Here is a 26407-nt window from a genome sequence, read left to right as displayed (position 1 = left end):
AACCAGGAGCTGGAGAGATGGTTCAGTAGTAAAGAGCACTTGCTCCTCTTGCCTAGGGCCTTGGTACATTTCCCAGCACCCATACGGCAGCTCACAATGCTCTGCAACTCCAGTTCCAGGGGTAGCCCTCTTCTGCCCTCTTCTTCAGGCATGCACATATTGCACATATGTACATGCAGGCAAAACATTTATAAAATAAAAATCATCTTTTTTAAAAATGAAAACATTTTTATAATTCTTAGTAACTCATAGATTTTGGTAATGTGTGAAAGTAATAATTTGTGGAATTAATCCCATTTGCAATTACCAGCTAAGGAAGACACTTTTATTTTTGCTAATACAAATATATTTACTATGCAAATATATAGCAAAATACATAAAATCAAAGAAAATGTATTTTCAGCAACTTGTTGGCTTTAGTTTTAGAAGAGCATTTATGTCTGGATAAGACATATTTGCTAACCAGCCATCCAGAGATATGTCATCTCCCAAAAAGGAGAACATAAGGTACTCATTACTCTTAAATGTTAAACGTTATGTATCACTGTCACTCTTGCTTATTCAAGTGCTAATTGCTGACAGGAGGGCAAATTGATGGACCTACATGCTTCATAAGTAGCATACTTAGCACTTAGCAACAGGCCCCCCAAAATGGGGGAAGCAAAAGCTGACAGAATTGAACTGAGACATAGACATTTAATAATAATAATAATTGAGGACTTATTTCCCACGTATAGTAATAGGTGGGTATGGTCGCTCATGTCTATAATCTCAGCATTAAGGAGGCTGAGGAAGGGAGATCTCCATAAATTCAAGGCCATTGTGGACTACATATTGATCTACAGGCCAGCCTTGGCTACAGAGTAAGACTCTGCCTCAAAAAATCCCACTTTGAGTAAAAGAGCAATAAGAAATAGAAGATGTGAGCAGCAAAGGAAACCAACTAGACTTTATAGGCACAAATAGACCACTCTACTGAACAAGTAAAGAGTATATATCCTTCTCTGGTACACAGGAACATTGTCTAAAATGTTCTCTATGTTGAACACAAAACAAGTCTTAATATATGAATAAGGATTAAAGTCATACACAATAGATCAAATTATTTAAAATTATGACTCAATAACAGAGAAAGTTTATAAATTCACAAACTTGTGGAACTCTAAAAGCACATTCCAAAATAACTAATGAGTCAACAAAAATATCACAAAAGAAATGAGAAGCATTTTTAAATTAATGGGGAAAATCTACAGCTTACTGAAATGTGTGAGATGCAGTGAAATCAGAGCTTATATAGAGAGCTTCCATGTAGACAATTATGCTTAAAAAATGAAGATCTCACATCAATAACCAAATCAATAATATCTCTGTATTTGGGAAACGTGATTAATATTAATTTCCAAACAGAAACATCTTTATCAAATGACAAGTAATAGTATGTTTAAAATCTATTTATATAGACCCTAAACAAAGCCTGTGGCTCATGCCTATAATATCAACACTTTGGAGGCTGTGAGACAGGAGAATTATTGTGACCTCCAGGTCAGCTTGGGCTAAAGAGTGTTTAGCCTTAAACTCTGCCTTAAAACCCAGAACAAGCAACCAAATTTTAAAAAATCCCCCAACTATGGAAAGAATGTAACAGAATCTGGGGAGTAAAAGATAATTGCATAAAATAATTGCCCCTCTTAGTATAATACTTTGATCTCTTTCGTCTAGCTCTCTACATGTAAATATGGGGTACTCTATAACCAAGTTGCTAACAATATGGAGATTTGGGGTCATAAAGACGTGGTCTCCTTTCTTTCTACCTTTGCAACTTTGTTAATTTTATAATAAGCAGAGAACAGCATACCCTGTATGTGGTAGCTTTGAAGCATAGGGGCTGCTTCTAGAAAAGTATATGTAAGCACAATACTTGGGCTAGGCAATGACTCATGTAGTGAGAGCTGGTTCTTTTAGCCTCTTTTTCTTGACATACCATCATTCATAGCATTTCTACAGTTTTGCATCTTGCTTTTTCCACCATACAGTTTATCATAAGAGTGATTGTTTTCATGTTGCTTTGCAGCCTCCAGGACTAACATGATTTATTTTTCATAGTCTGACTTATCATGATTTCAGAGCCTAGTCTCTCTGCCAGAAGACAGAGGACTGTTTTATTGATTTATGTAGAACTATATGTAAAAAAGGAAAATAAGACCTAAAAGAGTCTCCTAATGTCTTCTATATAGTTTGCTGGGCATTTTTGATTTTTGTCCTCAATTTTGATGTGTTCTCTGCTTTGACCCAATTACATAGGCTCTATTCTCTTTCTCTAAATGACATGGTTGGAGGTTTTTTTTTTTTTAACTCATTAGTGAAGCTGCCTCTCTTTTGATTTGTAACTATCCTTTTGCTACTCTTCACTTGGCTAGGAGAAGGAGAGTTTCTTCAGTGGTTCTGAACTACATCGGGGTTTCATTAATTCATTTTGTTGTCTTGTAAAGCTTTTGGGTTAGGACCTATTTACAAGTTGCATAGAAACAACTGGCTCAGGACCCAATTCTGCAGATTTGTGTAAACTGGTATCTAACTTTTCCTGGGCCAAAGGACAGTCATGACCGGCACATGCTTTGCTTTCAATATTGTAGAATGCTTTTCTCCACACAGTGGTTTATAACCTAGGATTTAAGAGTGGTGTGTGTGTGTGTGTGTGTGTGTGTGTGTGTGTGTGTGTGTTTTGTCCTTCGGGGCCATTTGGTAATATCTGGATACATTGGTGTGCAGGGTGGGCAGGAAGACAAGGATGTTGTTAAACACCCCATAATGTTCAGAACAGCCCCAACAACAAAGAATTATCCCGCTCCAAATGTCAGTAGTGCTAGCAAAGAATAAACCCAATTTTCTGCTTGAGAGATCAATGTCATATCCAGCAAACTTCCCTTTCTAAGCAACCTATTGAATTCACTTTATAGAAATTAAGATGACAATAAAAAGAGTATAGGAATTAACCACCTAACATGTATAGTTTTAACCATAATTATATCTTGTGGAAATTAGACACTCAGATATAGTTCTTTTTATCCATTAGTAAATTAGATATTTATAATATATATAATATACCTACATGGGTTATAGTACTTATCTCAGCATTTCTCCAAACCTTTAAAATCAATGTTAACTATTAGTAACAAATATCTGTAGCCAATAGCACCGTTATGATTTCCTCATCACCATGAGCAGTCCCATTTATTATATGCTTGGGAATGGCTGATGAAGCATCCTATGTTTCACATATATATTTCATTTACCTCTTGTCTTGACTGAAAGGGGTGGCCAGTACCTATGTGGCAGAGTCAAAGCTAAGGTTATTCAATTGTACTAGAATCACCCAGCTTGTAAGTCACTCCAGCATCTGTAATACTCTCCACCCAGTCCTTTGAATCATGGTCACCTGCTGCATTCTTTTCGAATATGTCCTTCTAGTCAGCCATCATTCTTTTGAATATTTTACTGTGCCAGCTCCGAGTGAAACAAGCAAAGGCTGCAGAACTGTTCCCTCCCACCAAGAGGGGTACTAAGCCACAACTCTCATATGCTAGCTTATTTGTTTCTTGGCTTGTCTGTTCACCCATTCATTCAACTAGCCAGCATGTAGTAACTATAAAGGATTCCCTGGGCTCAGAGATAATCAGGTACTGGGGATTAGAGCTTGTGTCCCAGTTCATCAGAGATGATTGGGTACTGGGATCAGAGCATGTAGCCCAGTTCACCAGTTAATAGGTGAAATGTTGCATGAAAGCACAGAGAATTTGCTTTCTCTTAAAGTTCTTAGGAAAAGGGAATGGTTACTGCCTGTAAAATGTGAGAGAAAGCATGAAACAAAGAAAGGAGACTGGAATGTAAAGGAAGTGAAGGAAAGGAAGTACAGGGGGAGGAGAGGAGACAGAATAGAACAAGATTATGACCACAGGGACATGGTGTGGGCCCTGACAAGTTCAACACAGCTGCTGCAGAGAAAAGCCAGGCCTCTGCAGTGGCCCCGCCTTTGCTCCCAGGATGAGCAAGGGCTTGTCAGGCAGGGTTGTGTTGTTCTCAAGTGTAGCTGTCTTCCAGCCATGAAGCCTTTTCTCTCATCCCCTCTCACGCTGTGTGCAGCCCACGCAGAAAACTCGGAAAGTGAATTCCGGGCTGTCTAATCAGACTTGGCTGCATCGTGACAATGCTGCTCGTTTCAACTCCCCGCACATGCTGTGGCATTTGAGAAGAAGGAATCACGAGGAACAAATCAAGACTTGCAGATTTCCTTGTGCTCCCTTGCCAGTGTCCCCTGCCTGTGAACTCATCAATCCACATGTTTTGGTTTATATCTTTATGCAGATGGTGAGGTGGTAGCTGGTTTAATCCCAGACAGGGATGGTCAATTGGCTTCCCACTGAGTGAATTTTCTATTAAGCAGTCGACAAATTAGAGTTTCTTTCATCCAGGCAGGTGGCACCAAGACAGCTCAGAACAATTCCTCTTGAGAGCTGGAAAAACAGCAGAAAGCAAGCATGTTCTGTTGCCAGGAAGTCACTGGAGGCCTTCTGTTAGAGAGCCAGTGATACCTCCTTCCACCTCAGAAGATCTGTCATGACATGGAGCAGGGGCATTTCAGCCTGGGCAGGCACTGCATCTCTTATTGCCTAGCTCTTGCCTGACTTTCTAATAGTACAGAAGATACGTGGCCTTTAGTTCCAGAGACAGTTCCTGAAAACTTGTCAGGCAGGTTTACTAAATGCCAAGTGTTCAAATATTCATTTGTTCACACTCCATTTTCATTTCGTAATCATTCAGTACATGGGCTAGGTAGAGTTTACCCTAACTGGAATAGCCTTTCTCCTTCAAAATGCATGTTATCATTATGAACTATGCTTGACCAGGACAGAAATTAAAGTATGCACCCATGAATATACTAGAAGTAGATATCAAGAACTCGGAGTAGCTGGGTACGGATGTGAGAAGGGACACTTGCTCACAGGAGAAATGAAGAAACAAGGTTTTGAATCTGAGTCAGCAAAGAGTGTGTGGGGCGATTATAGCAGTCAGTTGTGATGGCACAAGATGGTATAGAAAGGCTCCTGCCACAGATTTTACCACTTGACAGAAGCCACTAGATGCTACATGTTCTGGAAAGCACGGAGTCCACTTGTACTCCATTTCCACTTGTGCTGTATTGTGATTCCGTGACCACTCTGAGCTGAACCTACAAACAGGAAAACAAATGGTGGAGCCGTAAGGACAGTGAGGTGTTTCCGATGGGGCACCTAAGACAAACAAGCGTTGAGAAAACCCTGATTCCTTTTGCTGTCCCTGCGCTCTGTCCCTTGCTTCCAAAGCTGGGAACCGTTTCCCTTTGAAATAGCATCCCCTCTGAAGAGTACCTCAGCCTATTTCTGTAGAGATCAGGAAGAAAGTGTGCTGAAAATGAAAAAGCACTAATTATCTGTGACTAATCTGAGCTCACCCGGAGGCTCCTCAGCATCCCGGAGGACCTGCATCTCAGGCACCACCTACTTCGTTCTGCCAGGGCTTCTGTTGTGAGTTGATTTCAGCCTGCAAGTGTCCTCTTTGTCCTGGAGGAGGCATTGCAGCTCCAGTTTTCAAAACCTGCCTGGTGGCAGTTTTCCAAGGCCCTTCTCTCCAGACGGTGCTGCCAGCATTTCACTGGAGCACTTTCATTTTATATTGGATTCTTCAAGGGATTTTTCTCCTCTTCTTCCAGTTTTCAACTAGTAAATGGTTTGTAATTCTGCATTTTCCTCCAAAGAGAATCAGTGTTAGGAATATTTGGAGATTGAGCTGCTGTTTCTCCCATGTCAAAGAAAAGTTGATGAGTTTCATTTTACCCCTTGCTGTGCATTTTTTGATGGGCCTGGTAGGCAGAAAGAGGCATCTCACCTATTGCAGTAATCTCTTATGCAAAGACCATGTAGTATTGAAGTCTGGTCCAGGGAATAAAATGAGAACCATGTCAGTCTGAACATCCAGACAGACCCTGGTTGTTTTCTCTAATATATCCTGCCCTAACCTTCTGCCCCACTCACACCCAATTAGTACCCTACAGGAGGGTTTCCTCTCTCTTTCTACATTACTTAATTTGGCAGTTAAATGGTATTTCCATTGCAATAAGAGGGAAACAGGCAGGCAGTCACTAACAAATACAGGTGCTAAAGAGTATGGGAGCCTGCAGACTTTGCAAAATGGCTGCTTAAAGGGGCATCATAATCAGGCAATAAAGAAAAAGAGGTTTGTGAAGGGCTTTATAGAAAAAAACCCCAAATCACATCTTTTAACTAGGATCTAGCAGTAGGAATAACATTAGCAAACCTTAAGAATAGATTTTGAGAATTTAAAAGTATTTCCATCCTCATTCCATTTCAAGCCACTCATCAGTGCTGTAAGATCAGTCAGACAGGAACTGGATTTGCAATTCATTCTTATATGACTTCCAATTTCACAGGGTGGAAGATTGTGGGATGTGTTGTCATTTTCCATCACTGAAGGGGAATTTTAAGCCTGGTTATGAAGTACTTCTATTTAAGTCCACATGCAATAGGGGTAATAATCCTTTCTAACTAGTAATGTTGTGTCATGACAGATGTATTTCAAAAGAAATGTACTGTATCTATGTCTACCCATATTTAGTGTTGATTTGCTTCCTGTGTTTAGTGCTGGTGATCAAACCCAGGACTTTGCACATGCTAGTGCACCACCACTGGGCTACATACCATGATGTTTAATTTAAAAATAACAGTAATTGTGCCAGTGATGAAGTAGATAAAGACACTTGCCACCAAGCCTGGCAAAACTTGAGTTCAGTCCGCAGGAACAAATTCCCTCAAGTTGCCTTCTACTTGCCACATGTGAACTGTGGTATGTTTGCACACATACATACAAATAAATGTAAAAAAACCCAACATAGTTCAGTACAGTGTTTATTCATATGCAATCACCAAAGCATCACACACACACACTGACACAAAACATTCAGGATAATGGAAATTAGGCTGAGTGTGTTAGTATCAGAAGTACTATGTAGAAAGCAATAGCTCTCGGGGGAAGCTTTACTTCAAAATGCCCTAAATCACCATTCTATAAGTGAATTCTTCTGTAAAGCTTTCTATCATCAGCAGAAGACAAGAAAGGTATCTTAGATTCCCTGCAGCATCATATACAAAGCTTGCTTCTTATTACCTGTCAGGAAGCAGAGAGCCTGGAAGTCATTTTGTGCCAAATCCAATCCAATAATGAGCCAATTATAGGCCTGCTTCCACTGCCAGGAACACGCCACTCCACCAATCCAGCTGGTATCAGATCCCCTGGTGGGCAGGAAGAGGAGCTCATGGCCCAAATGAGTGCAAATTGCTGATAATGCTCTAGTGGTTCTCAACCTTCCGAATACTTTGACCCTTTCATACAGTTCCTCATGTGGTGGTGACCCCCAGCCATAAAATTATTTCCTTTGCTACTTTATAACTGTAATTTTGCTACTGTTAGGAATCATAATGTAAATATCTGTGTTTTCTGATGGTCTTAAGTGACCCCTGTGAAAGGGCCATTTGAACCCCAAAGGGGTCATGACCTACAGGTTGAGAACCACTGCTCTAGACCAATGGGGATGGCAAATGTAACTACATCACAATGCTTCTGGAAGCCCTTCACACATCGTGCTCCTGTCTTCCCTTCATAGCTGAGTCCACACTCAGTTTCCTCTCCTGGGTATACTCTTTCTCACTAGGCAATCAAATTCTGAACTATCCAGAGGCAGTTGCCAGGGCTCCGCCTCTTGCACCACAGGTCAACTTGGCATAATCTGCTGCAATTCTGCAGCCTTTATCACAGTATGAACTAGGACCACAGAACCTGTAGCCCAGTCTCACTACTGACAGCCCTACTGCACACATAGGAGGTAAAATGCCAAGAAACTTGAGTTAGGTGAAATCGAAAGCTGTCTCGATTAAAAATCCAAACAGCTCTGTGAATTTTGGCCGACATTTCCAACCTGCCGAGATCATTGCACGGTTAGATTCTAGAATCCAATAGTATAGTTATTCTTCTTGGCTGACTTTGCATGGATGGCCTGCCAATTCAAGAAGCAAGCCTTTTCCTATTTTTAACTGAGATCTTGAGAATGGGGACCATGGCAGCACCAAGGACAGCATTCTTGGCAGTAGTCTTGGAGTATGAAGAAAACTCTTAGATGAGAACAATGGTTTTCAATTAAAAACTATTTTTTTAGCTAGCATCCAAAAGCATTGGTTTCATTATGACATTTTCATACATATGCAATATTGTACTTAGATCACATTTTCTCCTTACTCCCTTCCCACATATGCCCTCTCCTCATAAGTTTCCTTCCTTCCCCCAAACAGTCCCTCAAAATTTAATGTTAAAATCATCTGGAGGGATTTCTGGGTCTTAGACTTCTAGGCTAAACCCCGACATTCCTGATTCAGTAGGTCTGGAATGGATCCCAAAATGTGCTTTTGTGACAAGTTTCCATGGTGGCCACTGTTACTGCTGCTGGTGGTTTGGGGATTACACGTTGAGAGCCACTGACATACAGCATGCCTATCCCTCCACTCACCCCAGTTTTATACCCAAGATTCAAATATGTATTAAGAGACTTAGCCAGACTTCTTTGCTGAAGTTCAGTAAAGCAGTGATCACAAATTCTTGTTATAGTGTTTCCAATGACCAGGCACCATTCTAAGTACCCATGAGACTCAAATGAAGAAATGTGTGTAAATATACCATTGTAAGCCTGGTGGTGGTGGTACACACCTTTAATTCTAGCACTCGGGAGGCAGAGCCAGAGGGATCTCTGTGAGTTCAAGGCCAGCCTGGTCTACAGAGATCCAGGACAGGCACCAAAACTACACAGAGAAACCTTGTCTCAAAAAAACCAAAAAAAAAAAAAAAAAAAAAGATGCCATTGTATAAGTGAGAAAACCGAGGGACAGAGCAGGTACATGCTTTTTCTTAATGTGGCACACACAACTAGACAGTGGGGCAGCCAGGATTCAGGCTGTGCAACACTCAATCATATTCTAAGGAGGTTTTCCATGTGGCAGATAGGACAGCCCCCATGTGGTTTAATAGGCTTTGTATATCACAAGAGACAATCCTCATGTAAATAATAAGAACTTCTACCAATGTTATAGATTTATCTACTAGCCACTTAGACTCATAGATACAATCTTAATTTCTCCAAATATTTATTAAGTGCTGACAATGTTACAGACCAGAGGTTGGCAAGTCAGAGCTAAGTATGCCACTGACTCCTCTTTCTAAAATTCTCAAGAGTGTTCTAGATTTATATGCAGCTGTAAGAAATAATACAGACAAACCTCTGGATAAAATGATTGAGAAGATGAGAAATCATTTTTGCAACCTCTGTGAAAATATTTCTTTAATTTTGCATGTGTGGTATTTGTATGGGTGTGTACAAGTATTTCTGGAGGCCAGCCCTCAGCAGTGGATGCCTTCCTTAATGAACTCTCCACCTTAATTCTTTGATACAAGGTTTCTCATTCAACCTGGAGCTCATTCATGAGGCTAGGCTGTCTGGATAATGAGCTGGAAGGTTCTACCTGTCTCTGCTCCCTCTTGCCCTCAGTGCTGGAGTTACACCTATGCCAGTCTTTCATGTGGGTACTGAGTATCTTAAGCCCTCAGACTTGCGAAGCAGACACTTTAATGTCTAAGTCACCACCCCCCCCAGGGCCTATATGAAGATATTTCTAATGAAGACTTTGTCAAGTTCCAGGAGTACAATAATACAAAGGAGCTGGGTGTGATAATCTTCATTCAAACACTCTTACGGATGTCCAACTAGTAGAAGTAAAACAGAAAGGAGGTTCTGAATTTGAACACCTTTCATGTCCAAGAGCAGACGGAACCAAAGGATCCTAGCTACTTGGATGAGTGATAGCCAGCTTTATACCTTATTTAAAAATATTATGATGTAAGAACTGAAGTTGATTTCTGAACAGTTGGGTTGTTCAGGCTTGGACTCTGAGCAAGAATCACTTATATTTATTCTAATTATCTTTACATCAGAGCAAAATGCTAGATCTAGTTGGAGCATTGATCTGTGGTACTGATTGCACATTAGGGCCGCAGGGATCTGCTGGTTACCAACTACCTCTTGGAGGAAAAGTAGACTTGGTGATCAAAAGGTGATTTTGACGCTTGTCTGAGAAAAACTGAGTTAGAAGATGTTCATCACATTCTCTCTTGACAAATCGACTGAAATCATTCTGGATTTGGAAAGTGCTTCTTTGGCTAAATATCAAGGCTGTTGGGATGAAAGTCTCCAAATGTGAAAAACAACCACGCTTTCCTAGTATAGATGTATACTTCTGTATACAGTGACTCACTGGTGAGCCATGGCTTATTCTTGGGATAAGACGTGGAGAAAGATATTAAGCCATCCAGATTGACATAGGAGTCCAAACAATAGCCAGATTGTGCTTAAGGGGGAGCTGAAGTCATCCCAGTTCCCACAGCCATGCTGTGTTTCATTGACATTGTGTCACATGTCCATCCAGCTGTGCTCGGAAAGCCACAGCCTCATAGGTCAGAGGACCAGCAGTGCTATTTATTCCAACTAAAATCCAAGACCCAGTCCTATGCTGAGGTCTTCTCTATACTCTCTGCTTTCCAGATCATGTCCCTTACCCTGGAGAATCACTTGGGTTTAACCACAAACTTGGCTACTTTTAAGTCTTACCCAAGCTTATTTCCCTCTAACAACAAAGTAAGTACCCATTTCATTGGAGTTTTTTCTTTCTTTCTTTTTTTGTTTTCGTTTTTCAAGACAGGATTTCTCTGTGTTACAGCTCTGACTGTCCTGGAACTCACTTTGTAGACCAGGCTATCCTCAAACTCACAGAGATCAGCCTGGTTCTGCCTCCTGAGTGCTGGGATTAAAGGCGTGCACCACCACCGCCCAGCTGTGGAGTTTCTTTTTAACAAGCCCAGTCTGGATGTGCAAACAAAAATGGATTGTGTTTTCAGCATGATGTGCTAAGAACTAATAGCCAGGTGCTGAACTATTGTCCTGTAAGTTTTGGGTGAAGGTCAGCCAGTCAGACAAGGCTAAACTTTCCAGTTTTCAGAAGGCTGGTTCTGTACAATTTGACTGTCTCTTCCTTCTATCCCTTCAAGAAGTGTTCAAAGCCATATGATTCTATCCTGCAACTAGGATTATGCTTCTGACTTTCCTATGTAACATCAGCTTTTCACGATTCTTATCAATAATACCCATTCAACTGACAGAAAATATAACAACTGGACTTAGCTAAGGCAAACTATACTAGCTATTGCTGTGCGACAAGGAAGCACAAACTTAGTAACTTATAAGAACAATACTTATTACCTCATTCAGAAGGAGCTGAGGTAAGTGACTCCAGCCTAGACTCCTCCCCGAATGCTAGTCAGGATATCAGCTGGAACAAAGTGTTGACAAAACCAGATGGTCCAGTCCCAGGGTGGCTCACTCACATCGCTGGCTAGTTGCTGCTGATTGTTTATCAGTAGGTTTTGGTGCCTTCCCTGGGGACCTCACCCATTGGGCTTCTTTGCTGCTGTGGCTTGCCACAAAGCATGTGATCCCAGCAAGTGAAGTCTTTTGTGACCTAGTGCTGCAAGTCACACTCTGTCACTTTTGTGAGGCACTATTGATTGTCACAAATCAGTCCTGTTTTGTGTTGAAGGGAACTACGTAGGGGTCCGAATTCCAGGATCAAGGATCATTGGGGGCTATTTGGGGAGTGTTTATTTTTAGAGATGACAAAACCGAGTTCCAGAGAAGTTGCCGAAAGCCATGTAGCTATTTGCTGTATCTTATACCTACACAGTAACATATTCGCTGTGCTTTCATCTCTATAATGCCTACTCACTGCCAACTTTCCCAAGGACTACTTGTTCTCCCCCCTTCCTCCTCCTCCCCTGGTCCTTTTTCCTCATCTTTTCCATCCATCTCCCCCTTTTTCCCCACTCCTTCCTCCTCCTCTTTCCTCCTCTCTCCTCCTTCCCTCTCTTTGCTTCCTCCCCCTCCTCCCCCTTTTTCTTCTTCCTCCTCCTTTCCCTCCCCCCCTTCTCCATTTGTCCTGAGTTTTGTGTTGAAACTAGCTAAGCAGACCAGGTCAGTCTCAAACTGTGCTGATCCTTTTGCCCCTCCTTCTGCCTCTGAAGTCCCAGGATTACAGGCATGTGCCAATATGTCTGCTTTACTATTTCATATACATATGTGAAACACTAAATTCTGTTTATCTTTATGAAGATGGGAAAGGTTTTTAAGCATGAAGCTGCTTTCCCTGACACCTCTAGCAGATGAAACCACTATAAACCATATCCAAACAAAGCACAGACTCTGAACAGTAGGGGATATGATTTCTTCTCTTATTTGAGTCTTTAGGAAGCAGGAGCTGAGAGAGAGAGAGAAAGAGAGAGAGAGAGAGAGAGAGAGAGAGAGAGAGAGAGAGAGAGAGAGAGAGAGAGAAATGAACTAAAAATTTTACATGTGAGAGGTAGATTTTTAACTTTTCTTCACCTTATTTTACTTGTTTTCTTTGCAGTTATTTTCTTACCCTCTGTTTTGATTTCTGAGGGCAAAAATCAAAATAAGCAAAAATAGTAAAATCAAAATGATAGTCCAGCCCTAGGAACTCTCTACAAGAAGCACAGTATTTTTTTTTCTGGAAAACTTATTTCTGAACATATACAAACACATTCACACCCATATATACACCAGTTTTTAAGGACAACACTCAAAGCTGTGGTGAATATTAGCAGTTCTCTCCAAGACTCTATTTGATGTAGGTATCTTCTAAGAAAGGAAACAAGAAAGCAACCTCTTGCATATTCTCTCTCCTTTTTCAGTCAGTTCAAAAATGACAAGGCCTGTCATCCTTGATCAACTTATCTAGTCAGAAGATATGACACCTTTCTCGCTGCCTGACCTATTTTGTTTAATGGGACTGGCTCCTTTGCCCTCTGACAAGCTACCTTTTCACTCGTGTTCCATTTATAGCAGGGTTTTATTAATGGTTAAATCGTTAGGAGTGGATCTGTCTCCCTCACAAGGCCTGTCCCCTGTTCAAAATTAAGCCATGACATCCAAGAAGCTGTCCATTTCTACTTTATTTAAAGTCAAATTCCTCCCAGCCACAAAGTACTTTGAAGTGACAGGTAAAGTGCTCAGTATTAGTTAGTTCTAACTGCATGCTCCAGAATCCAGCTAGTTAGGAGCTGTCTTGTATTTACTACTCTAAGTAATGTGTTCATGACCTGTAAGACTTCTTCAGCCTTCCATGGAATCTGGAGATGTAGAATCGAAATGCTTTTTTTCCCTGAGAAATCCAGTTTTCTACTGAGTCCCCCCAAGCCCTTCTTTTTTTTCCTGCAACTTTGTTTTAGCTCACTCGTTTCTTTTTTTAAAATATAATTTTATTTCATTTATTACTACTGTTGTTGTTGTTGTTGTGGTGGTGGTGGTGGTGGTGTGTGCATGGCACACAGGTATATGCATATGCACATTCCATGGCATCTATGTGGAGGTCAAAGAACAACTTTCTGGAGTCTATTCTCTCCTTCCACCATGTGGATTCTGGGGATTGAACTCTGGACAGCAGGTTTGCATGACAGCTAAGCCGTCTTGATGGCTGTCAAGCCCTTGTTAACTCCCTTCAATTCTCCTCTCAGTACATTTAGATCTCGCCCAACCATCTACACCACTAAAAGCTTGAAGATAACACGACACAGACTGAAAGCCTTGCTTGGAAGTCAGAGGAAGGATGTGTTGATTTATAAGCTTTGTGTGGGTCTTTGAGAATAATAGCACAGTTCACATTATGTGGGAGGCAGTCTGCTAAATGCTTTAATGTGTTATCCTCACAGAGCTTGACATTATTATTTTTCTATCAATAAAAAAATTGGGGCTCAAGTGGTTAGGCAACTTGTCTAAGGTGTACAGGTAGAAAGCAGGAGAGCTGGGATGTGAAGGCTTGGTATGATGTCCACAGCAGGCATACAGAAAACATGACCAGATCTATAGTCAGGAGCTCACTTGGTACCCAGCAGGGAGGCAGGTTGGGCTAAGGGTGTTGAAGCAGTTTTTCTGATGCATTGATTACAGGCATTAATCAAAGCTTTATTTCAGAGTTTCTTAAAGAGGCTTCAGAAATCCTGCTCAAATCTTGGAATAAGAAAAAAAATAGGGCTAGCAAACATTGTGAGCCCAGGTACAAGTGATCATTAAACTTTGTTACAAGGCAAATTTAGCAGAGCAGGTAAATCTAATTTCCCAGAAGGGACTCTTAATCTCATTAAGTTTATCAGAAAATCTCTCAGGTTTTATTGGCAGTCTTTCCCAGAAGAATGCTTTTATTACACCAGAGACCAAATGCTCTGTTCTGGCTCAAGTTTAGAAGCATTTTCTTTCACCAAAAACAGCTCTCTCTAGATATGGGTTTCTCCTCCTCTGTACTGTTAGCTTTGGGGCCAGAGAACTCCACTGTGGGGATTGCTCAAGGATGCTTGCTCATGCCACTGGCACCCCTTCCTCCTGGTTGTAATAATTAAATGTGTCTTCACACATTGTCACCTGTCTGCGATGCCAAGCCCTGGTGAGAATCACTTCTCTAGACCCTTTGTTTTCTACATATGGTCCCTGGAACAACAGCATTCCCTAGGAAGGTAGGGAGGAGGCATACACAAACTCAAGCTTCACCCCCAGACTTTACAAAGTCAGAATCTGCACTTTAACAAGATCCCTAGGGCATCTGGACATCGAAGTGTGAGTAGCCCTTCTAGACCTGTGTTTGTCAACCTTGGCTTCGCACTAGAGTACCCAGGAAACTGTAAAAACTACTGATTGCACCCCTAGGGACTCGGATGTAATGGCTCAGGAGCCTGGGCTCTGGGATTACAAACAAACCTCCAGGTGATTCTACTGTACAGCAAACTTTGATATCCTGTTCTGAGTTGTAAAAAAATGACCACAACTTTGGAATAATTTACAACAGCCTATAAATGAGCCCTTTAAGATATGATACTTTTCCTTTCCATGAACATCTTTTTCTGACCTTTTAACTCTTTAGATTATGTAGTTAAAATATTTTGGTGCAGTTGGACATAGTGGCATATGCTTTAATCCCAGCAGTCAAGAGGTAGAGGCAGGTGGATCTCTATGAGTTCAAGGCTTTGTGAGTTCGAGGCCAGCCTGGTCTATATGGGCAGTTCCAGGACAGCCAGAGCTACACAATGGAGAGACCCTGTGTAAAAAAATATTTTTGTGACGTCTTGAAAGGTTAGGATTAGGTCATAGTTAGCTTTTAAAATAGAAATTGAATGATTAATGGTAGGTGGAGGATAAAAGCATTGACTTGAGCTTCTTAGATGGGCCTTCAAATCATCCTTCTCATCCTTGATTGCTTGTACAATCCTGTCAAGAAAAGGGGCTTGGGGACTGGAGCTCAGGTGGTAGAGTGCTTGTGTTTAGCCTTTGGATCAGTTGCCACCACTATGTAAACCAGGCATGGTGGCACATGCCTGTATTTTACTGGGGAGTTTGGGCAGAAGCATTAGAAATTCAAGGCCATTCTTGGCTACATGATGAGTTCAAGCTAGTCTGGGATGCATGAGGACATGTCTGAAATACATAGTTATATAAAGATCCCCTGCAAGTTGGGAATCAAAACACTAACATCTTAATCTATGGTTAAAGAAAATGAACTCACAATACCATATGTATTTTTTTTAATTTATTGTTCATCATATCACTCTATCTTTTATATTTCCTCAGGTGGCTGTAACAGTTTGCCTAGTAGATCTATTATTGGATTGATTTCTTAATGTTTTTCAAACGCCTAAAAGCAAATAATCATTTTCATACCATTGCACATTTAAACCAAGCCACTGTAATTGGGGGATTATGTGTAAGTTAAGAGAAGCCTCATCAAGTGGGATGGGGTGTGAATTAATGGTAGATGATGTGCTTATCCTGTATGGCCCTGGGTTCAGTCTCTAGCCTCAAGAAAAAAAAAAAAAGAAGTGTCATGACAACAAACATCTGGAAGGCCCCATCACACTGTTCCCCTGGTATTTGTTTATTTATACAGTTTTAAACACACAGCTAAACTATGAGGAGGCAAGAAACTTATTCATTAAATATAGCTATTCATTAGAACAAGTACAAGAATATTTAAGTAAAATATTTAAAGTTTCTATTTACATGCATGCGAGTGTGCCTCTGTGTGTGTGTGTGTGTGTGTGTGTGTGTGTGTGTGTGTGTGTGTGCGCGCATGCAGAGGCCAGAAGAGGGCATTGGATTCCCCTGGAACTGCAGTTAATAGGCAGTTGAGGGCTTCCTGATATGAGCGCTCAGAAGCAAACTCAGGTCTTCAAAACTGAACCTGGTTCCTCTGGAAGGGCAGCAAGCACTCTTAACCACTACACCATCTCTCCAGTCCTGTTAGTCAAATTTTGATACACTACAGATATATTTCTTTGTATCTGTTATCCACACATAAATATGCATTTCTTTGTGTTTGTTATTCCATTGCTGCACTGATGAATGTACAGAAATCTGTACAATCTGTACAGATTACTTATTCCCATTTTATGAAAGGGTTGCAAATAATTTAGCATGGAGGAGAGAGCTCTCAGCTATTAACCAGCTACAACTCAACCATTCTTGTTTTAAATTTCCTAATTTAAAAAATGAGCCATGCCCCAGCTCCACTGCCTTAAAGCCATACTTTTTATCTGAATGCTGAGACTTTGGACAATTCATTATCATCATTGTTATTGTACAGTCAACCAGCTTTAAGGTGATCTCTAGGACAATATGGTTTTCAGCCATGCATTACTGAAAGAAGGCAGGGATGCCTGCATTTTTTTAAAAAAATAGTTTCCATTAATTATGTCAAGACACTGTCTAACCATTTGGGTTTTTCTAGAACCTATGGCTGCCATAGACCATTGCTTGGCAGCTGTAGGAATAGTCTGGGTATTTTTTATATAAACACCCTTGTCTCTAGGCATAGGATTTTAAGATACATGTACACATACAAGTCTTTCTTCATTATTTGGAAAAATCTTTGTTGAGACAGCAGTCCCCTCAACTTACCACTTTGTCCACCACTAGAGGTTACTGAGCTTTGCTTTACTAGAGAAGTTTTTTGTCACATACTTCAGTAAAATACTTCTAATATTTGGCTTAGAATTTTGTTTCACTGACTTTACGAGTCTTTGTTTCAGATTAAAAAAAAGATTCCTAGGCTCAGGGTTGCCTAAATAGAGTTATAGTGGCACATGCCTTCTTCTCTTTTTGTGGGTCTGTCATGTTTCTTATATGCTGTTGTAGTTTTCACTACCAAACTCATGGTGTGATCATAATGACTCCATAGGACAATGTGTATGGATGTGCCTTGCAAACTCTAGAAGGCTCCACAAATGCCAGGACCTTGCCTTAATCTGCTAACCCCTAATGAACTTCAAGGCTTGAGCCAGTGTGCTCAGAGTATATGGTTGGCCATTGCAAATGAAACCAGAGTACAAGGCACTGCCTGTCACTGAGTGTCACTACTCTGGAGTGTCATTGTGTTTATGGGTGTATGATTTGGCACCACATAGGAGGGAGTAATTGCTGCACCACCCGCAGAGTGTGTGGTCAAAGGAACAAATGCAGACAAGTGTTGAGTGGACTCCATTTCCCATATGATGTATGTGGGATCACAGTGACTATGAGTAAGCCAGCTATAAATGGGTCATGGTGAGGCATAAACATCATATGATCCTCAGCCTAGACTAAGAGTGACACAGGGGAGGTATTTAGTATATTTTTTACAGCAACCAAAATGTGCCTTGGCCAAAGGGAAATTGGAGGAGGGGCTTCTGGATTTTAAATTTCAGGGAGAAAAGAAGTGTTGGGTAATTTTCAAGTGACTTTTTAGCAGGATATTTCACCTTCCTTCATGAGGCTAGGACACAGAGGAGTCACTGACAACTGTTTTCCAGGTGGTGAAGCATCGTGGCCCTGGTGATTGCCCAACATACTTGCATTCCAACACCCTGACAAACAAGTGTGCTTTACAGCATGGGCAATTTTAGCTCTGGATATCTTCCCATTGATTCCATTTCTAAATTAGAGCCCTGACTCAGAGAAGAGAGTGCTGGTCTCGGGATTCCCGACTTTTTGTATTCTGGTATCAGCCACGTATTCTCAGTACACAGTGAGTCCTATGAGGTCAGAGATACAGACTCTACTCCTCTGGGACTTTGTAGTCCAGGGAAGATTATGTTTGACCTTATCTATGAGCACAGTTCTGTGCTTGGGCTCACTGGGCCATCTTAAATTCTATGGGAAAGGGAGCTGGGGTGAGCTACAGGGTGATCTATAAGACAATAGGGATGTTTCTGCTGTCCTATATTACTTTCTGCCTGGCTCCTACAGAAACAACCAGGCTCAATATGTAGATAGAGGGTTGCCTAGCACATAATAGATAATCAAAACTGGTACCGTCACCATCAGCTCTTTGTCTTTTCCCAAGTGAAGTATAGGCTTGTGGCAAGACCCAGCCAGCATCTGTCTCTTTAACCAGGGTTTTGCAGACTGCTTTGGCTCTTAGGCACAGTGGCTGAGGGGAAGGAGCCTATTTCCTTTAAGGCTATTGCCACCTAAATAATATTTCTCAGTAAAGCCATGATTTCATCTAGCTGGGAAGATGCCTAGTGATCAGAGTTCTCATGGAGCCTGTCATATAAATGGTAACATTTCTGGGTTGCAGACAGTGTTTCACTGTCTGGACATTTCTCAGAGAGAAATCACACTTCACAGAATATGCCTCAGTGACAATTTGCTATGGATCATCACCCCTTTTATGCTGTTCAGAGAAGTCCAAGGAATGTCTTAGCTTCAAGGTCAGCTTGTCATGGACCTCTCACTTAGCCAGAAAGGCTGGCCATATGTCACCCAACACAGTGCTCACTGCAATAAATTGAATATAACACACTCTAGTCATGATGGGACTCTGTCTGGGGTCTAGAGAAGAATTGACAGCACAGCGGGGACATAGCACATCAAATCATCAGTCTTGGTTTATTGAATCTATGACCTCTTGCTCATTCCTGCTGCCTCACATTGAAGAATGTGAAGCTATCTGTAACTCCAACACAGTTATCATTTCTTGGTCCTATTCATCAGTCCTGAGGTTCCTATATCAGGTGCAGTTGATAGGCAATCAGATGTAAGCAGAAATGGATAAGGCACATGCATACCCTTTAGAAAGTCATAGCCCATGGCAGGAGAATTATAGTGGGAAATGCAAGGGGAAGAAGATGATGTACATAAGCAGACTTACACCATTCAGGAGTCACACAGAGAAGCATGGAGAGGTGGGGTTTCAGTCTAAATTTTTAAGCAAAAGGCAAGAAGTCTGATGGCCTTGTCATGTTGCAGAAACAGTGTGTATGTGGTTCAGTGAACTCAGAGGGCAGAAGGATGAGAGAGAACAGTTACAGACAGGACTGGCATGGTGACCAGTATGAGTATATGAGACTGTCAGTCAGTGATCTACATCTCATCTAGAAACCCAGAACAGAGACAAAAGTGGCATCTTACTTACTCTTGGTGACTTTTGAAAATTGGTAGAAAAAAATTCCCTTAAATATACAGCAGTGCAATGAATAAATAACATGTACTATCAATATACAAGGGAATTCAATCCAGCCTTAGAAATTCTGCACTGTAGGTCATGGATGAACTGGTCAGCATTATGCAAAGTGAAACATATTACTCACAGAAAGACATATACTATATAATTTTTTATATGATGTACCTATCTAGTCAAACTCATAAAAGCAAATTTTCTTGCTAGGGGCTGGAGGAAGGAAGAAATAAGGGATCACACATCAATGGATATGAAATTTCAGTTAAACAAGATGAATTATCTGTAGGGATCTTACATTTTACCTAAGCCAACAATAACATATTTTACATTTAAATGTTTGTTGAGAGTAGATCTCATGTTGTGTTCTTACTACAATACAAACATCAAATTCTACAGAAATTCAAGAGGTCATTTCATTTTACAACCATAATGGCTTCCTGCTTTTCCCTCTAGTTCAAAGAGCCATCCAAATCATCTTTGTTAGTAGACTGGAAAGAGCGTCAGAGTCAGGACACCTAAGTTAAAATCCATTTTTTTCTATTTAGAAGATGTGAGGCTTTGAGCAAGTCACTTTGCTTTTGGAAGCTCTTTGCATTTTATCTCAGCAAGGAGAACAATGCAGCCTACATCATGGCAATGCTACAAATGTTCAGAGCCATGTGGGGCTCTGTGATCTCTGCAGATGCATACTGGGAAGCAAAGCTTTCTAAAAGATGTCAGCTGTACACTTCTCAGGGATCATAGGCCATATCTGGGCTCCATGACTCCCACTAGCTATAAGAGATATGGGGAAATATGGTATTTGGCTTGCCAACTTTTGAAGTAGAGAAGAAATTGAGGGCTGTGGAGAGAGCCTTAATTTTCGCCCCAGCAGACACATCACCTTTGCCTGCAGATTTTTTTTTAATCTAGCCATTGGTGATAAAAAGGTATTTATTCTACCTAGAAACAATTTGTCCCATTCACATAAGTAAGACACACAAAGAATGGCACTCAAGACTAATGGAAAACAAATGTGTCAATAATGTTTGATACTTGGTGGGGAAGAGCTTTGGAAAGAAATAGCACTATGTTATTAGCGAATAGCTCCCAAATCCAATGATGAAAACAAAAGACGTTTTCATTCTGGCTCATGTGTTTTGTGTTTAGCTGATCTTGGCTGTACTCAATTATGAGTCTTCAGGTCTTTTAGCTCTTTGCTACAGGTTTCTCATTCTTTGAGGGTCAAAAGGCTTATGTGGGCATACTCATGTTATGGCAATAGCAGAGGAGCAACTAAGCAAGCAAAAGCATGTAATACTTTAAAAGACACTTCTGTCTCATTTCCTTGGCCAAAGAAAATCACATGTCCAAACTCAGCCATTAGAACTTAACCCCTCCCCACAATGGTAGGAAATTATAGTTACATGGCCGTGGAAATGGATAGAGAAAGGGTTGAATTAGAGTCATGAATCCAAATTTCTACCAGGCTAGGTTTTGCCAAGTCATAGTTTTAAATTCAGTATACATTTTAATTCTTTAGAGGAACACCATCCTAATTTAGTCCACAATTACTTAAATCACGAGAACCAAAGTTGATGGTTATGCTATACTGTTTTTTCACAGTTCACATTGCATACTTAGAATTGAGAGATTCATTTGTAAGTAAAAATGGGGTCTTATACCTCATTTAACTTGTGCTCATCATATTGGTATATAAGCTGTCCCTAAAAATACCTCATGAAAACTAAACCAAACAACAAACTTAGAGGATACTGCATTAAGTGAACTAAGATAGCTAGAGAAGGGATACTGTATGACCTCACTTGAGATCTAAATATTGAGTTTTCAGAAGCAGAAAGTAGAATGGTGGTTTCTAGGGACTGAAAGAATGTGAAATGTTGAGAAGGCACAAAATGTCAGTTACATGGCAGCAATGTTGTCCAGTATGGTGACTACTGTTAATAATGTAGTACATGTTTGAAAATTAAGAGAGTAGATTGTCAGTGTTCTAACCATAAAAAAGTGTCAGTTGTTATAGATGCTGATTAGCTTGATTTAATCACTTCATGGTGTATACATATATCAAAATATCACATCACATTTTAAATATAGAATTTCTGTTTGTTAGTCATATCTTAATAAAATTGAGGGAAAGAGGCTAATGATATGTTTGCTTTTTCTTTTGCAGGGTTGACATGAAGAATTAAAGGAGGAAAAATGGGTTGAAATAAAAACACTTCTTTAAAAAATTTTATATATTTGTATGATGATTATGAACTTCCTGAATGCCCAAGACTCGAGCAAAAATATCCTCTTTGTGCATTTCTTTTTCTTCTTTCTAGTTGGTTGCACTTCTCACTTCAGCTACATTTTTGGCACCTTGCAGAGCAAATCAGCCCATGAATTCAGCAGCCGGGGAGTGTGGTTTGGAGGAGAGATGTGATCATATGGAGGGTACGGCAATATGCCTGTAGTGGTTTGGCTGTTAAGGTCTAAGTTACTGCCCACAGTCTTTTGGTCAATATTTGAGAGGTCTTTTAGTTTTTCACCTTTTAAATTACCTCAATTAACTTCTTATGAGTTCAAATAAATGTTTGAGTAAATGTAAAATATGAATCTAGACTAAATTAATTTTCATATCTTCAGATAGCTACATGTTCACTAAAGTGGAGAGAAATATGATATATGAAGCAGTCAAATTCCATATTGCCTAAGTGGGGACTTCTGAATTAGGTACCATGGGAAACACTATGGCTGGCTGATCATTGCACATGAGCTTAAATATTACATGAATAATTTTGTACTGCTGTTACTTCCCATCAGAGGATGACGTGCATGGTGAGTGCATTTTAGTTCCATGGCTTAGAACTCTCATATTCCAGATGGAAGAGAGTTCAATTTAATACCCAGTAAAGTAAAGCTTAGTGATGAGATCAGAAGAGAGGGGGTGATCAGACAACTGCTGTGCAAAGGAGGCAAAATGTATACCCTGTCAATATGGAGAAGTGTCCAGACCCAGGCCTGTAATACCAACACTTCCAGGCTGGGGCAGCATGATCATTAGGTCCAAGAGAGCCTGGGCTACATATCAAGGCCCTATCTTGAGAGAGAGAGAGAGAGAGAGAGAGAGAGAGAGAGAGAGAGAGAGAGAGAGAGACAGAGACAGAGACAGAGAGACAGAGAGAGTCTGGATAAATTTAATTAATGCCAAGTACTACTATAACCTGAGAAGAAGCATGTGAGCAACCTCACAGTGAGGGACCAGATTATCAAACACCAGACTGTGTGAAAATCAAGCATGTCCCCTACCTGGTATGAACAGACCTTAGCACCATTTCTGGAGCTAAATAGTCTTTGTAGTCACTCCAGAGGAAGTCACTGTCAAAAGTCCAATCTACTTCTCAATGTCACAAGTGGAAAAGACTGTCTTGCATTTCCATTCCACGGAGGTTGTTTTCTGAAAGGTTGCCTGTTATCTAGTTGGCTCCCACCTACTTGGGCTCCCAGGTGTTTTGCCAGAGTGTGGTCTGTCTTGCTCATCTATATCTAGTACATACATACTGGGTAGTGAATATCAATCAAATTGTGCCAGCCTATCTTCTGTGAGCACATCAGGCTCTAAATAATATGGGACTGTGATGCCTCAGGATATGGTTGGATAGGGTTATAAAATTACCTCAGTGCTCACTTTGTTTAAATATAGGTTATTGTGTTCTAGTTCAAAATTAAGGTCCAGTTTAATGTTATAAAAACTGTCTTCACATTTTAATAAGTCTCTCAAGGCACATTTGCAGCATTATACCAAATAAAGCTATGAGACAATTTCAGTAGATTCAGGAGACCTTTGACTTTAATATGTATGCTATTTTGTTAAGGCTCAAATTCACATATTCACAATATGATATGGAAAGTTCTATATTGAACTAGTCATTAGTGCATGTACTATAATATTGGAAAAGAAGAATCCTTGCTTTCAATGAAGTTATCATTTTCAAAATTCACATATTTCACACTAAGCAGTTCTTTAAATATTCACCTTGAGCTGTGTGTGTGTATGGCTCAGTGGTAGGATATTTGTCTACTATTGGTTTTGGTACCCAGCAAAACAAACATACACGACTCCCACCAATACATCAACCTGATAGGGTTGTTTGTACCTGTAGCCACTTGTGAGACTGAGGCAGAAAGATTGATGGAGCCCAGGAGTTCACTACTACCCTGGACAACATACTGAGACCCCATCTCAAAACAGAAGTCCCATATATCATGTTGAATCAGGCTTATTCATGTTAAATATTTATAAGAAAAACACATCATGCATAAACCTTGTCCATGGAAGATAAACAAGGTTCAAGCAGTTGAAGATTTTGTACAAAAAATTAGAAACAGCACTGTGTTCAGTAATGCATGAGGCACCATGCCCAGTTGTTATATACATCTGCAATGGTATGATTTCCACTAGAATCTGAATACAGCATTCACTTTACCCACATCCTGGCTATTGACGATGTGCTGGGGGGAACTTACTGTGCTGGGGCAAACAAATTCATCCACATGAGCACCTTGCTTAAAACACCCTCCCGTGTGCCCCCTTTCCTCCCTGTGGTGCTTGAGACAGAAAAAAAAAGAGAAGGCTCCACTGGACCCAGGACTGCAAGGGCCACTTGGAAATTCTCTCTTTGTGGAAGAGCAACTGTCAAAACGTAAGAGTCTGCACAGAGTCATTTCTACCACCGATTTTGTATGATCTTTACATTTGAGAGTGAAGACTGGAAGGTAATTATCTTTGTTTCCAAGGTTACTTACTGAATACCTGACAGTGGTATTCTAGCAGCAAAGCCTAGGGCATGCGGGTGGGGTGGGGGTGGGTGACAATTACCCAAATGAATCCCTCAGTTTTTAACAGGAGCAGTTAGAGGATTTACAAAAAGCCTCCCATTATGATTAGGCCCATGGAAAGAACACTACTAATTTGAATGTGCCATCCTGTGAAATATACTCTCCCACATTCTTGAGCTGACCCAGAATTAGGGTTTTCCCCTTGGGAATGAGAAGAGAGTTCATTTGGATTCAAGGACTACAGGTTGATCAATTAAAATGGGTTCCCTTTAAAGGCCTGTGGCATTATCCCATTGCTTTGTAATCTAGCTTGAAATAGAAACTGCATTTAACTTGCTAATTGGTGCCCCCTTGGGACTTTAACCTGATGCTGAATGTATGCATCAATGTGGTCCTTTGCTGTTCTTTGACTCACATGCCATTAATGAAATTTCTGTGCTCCTTTGAAGGAGGGGATATATTATAACATTCAGACACAATCATGTATTCATTCGGCAAGCCACACATAGAGCATTCACTAGAGGAGACTGCAAACCACGAACATGTTGCCAGGCTAAGAAAACCCATAGAGCTCATGGACAGAGTTCTTTTTTTCTCTCTCTAAGCAAAATGACCAAATTTGTATAGATCCTGTACTGAAAGCAAATCACACTGTCAAAACAAAATAAAACAAACAATATCTCTCCCCCCCCCCCCCCGCTTTGATTATAAAACAGGGGATTCAGCCACAAAGTAAGATTACAGCCTTAACAGCATTATCACCTAAGGGTGTTCTTCAGAAAAACAATCTTAATTAAGCAATCATTTTCAGATTCTTGGTTGCTCTGGGCCCCAAAACCTTCACCTCTGTGCTCGTTTATTAAAAGAGAAAGATCAATCCGCTAACATTTGACTTCTCCTGAACAAAATAATTCTGGGACGTGGCTGACTATGAGAAACCACACTATTGGATAACAAGGCTCTTTTTTATGACCACCTCTAAGGACTTGATGAGGATGTATTAAGATGCAGATTCCAGAGGGAAAGAGACTTTTCCCTTGGGCTCCAAATGCCTGCAGATGAGCTGCCAAGCACACGCAGGCCTGTGCTCTGAAATCTCATTTGCAAATAGAATTGTGAGTTCAGATGGGTAGGGCAGGCATGGGCAGGTTGTGTCCAGTCATGTTGTGTGGGCTCTGAATACAGAAGCTGGAGGATCTATACTTCTCTGGAAGCTATTCTTACTTCTTCTTGTCAAGGGAGACAGGAAAGGAGTCACAGCTCCACTCTGTCATCTGCAGCAGCCTGAGGAGTTCCCTTAATCTTTTAGGGACCTCAATTCAGGCCAAACCAGGATTTGTGGTCTTGACAAAGCAAAGAACTTGAGGACTAACCAGTATGAAACAGAGTTGGAGTTCTTTTTAAAGGTATTTTTACATGGGCTTGTTATTGCTTGTTTTTTCACTCTTTGGGCTCTTTGGCTCTTTGGGGGTGGGGGCACCACCAAGCTCCCAAATAAATACACACCGAGACTTATTACTTTTGAATGCCTGGCCTTAGCTTGGCTTGTTTCTTGCCAACTTTTCTTAATTTATCCCATCTACTTTTTGCTTCTGGGCTTTTATCTTTATCCTATATACCTTCCTTTACTTCTTTCTTACTCTATGGCTTGTTGTATAGCTGGGTGGCTGGCCCCTGGAATCCTCCTCCTTCTCTGGCTCCTAGATCTTATGCTTCTGCCTGGCAGCCCCACATATCTTTTCTCCTACCTCAATATTGGCCATTCAGTTCTTTATTAGATCAATCAGGTGTTCTAGACAGGCACAGTAACATAGCTTCATAGAGTTAAATAAATGCAACATAAAAGAATGCAACACATCTTTGCATCATTAAACAAATGTTCC

General features: G+C 40.6%; 1 protein-coding gene across 2 annotated transcripts in view; it reads left to right on the top strand.

Annotated features, from left to right (window-relative positions):
- Window positions 1–21939, top strand: part of Smpx (small muscle protein X-linked) — a 50568-nt gene extending 28629 nt beyond the window's left edge. For both annotated transcript variants that reach the window (XM_059251005.1, XM_059251007.1), the window contains exon 5: window positions 21874–21939. The gene's annotated coding sequence lies outside the window, so the exon portion shown is untranslated. The remainder of the gene's footprint in view (window positions 1–21873) is intronic.
- The last annotated feature ends 4468 nt before the right edge of the window (window positions 21940–26407 follow it).

This window comes from Peromyscus eremicus, chromosome X (assembly GCF_949786415.1).
Source record: "Peromyscus eremicus chromosome X, PerEre_H2_v1, whole genome shotgun sequence".
Taxonomy (NCBI): domain Eukaryota; kingdom Metazoa; phylum Chordata; class Mammalia; order Rodentia; family Cricetidae; genus Peromyscus; species Peromyscus eremicus.
Note: the sequence above shows the minus strand (reverse complement) of the source record. Positions and strands in the feature narration are given on the sequence as shown.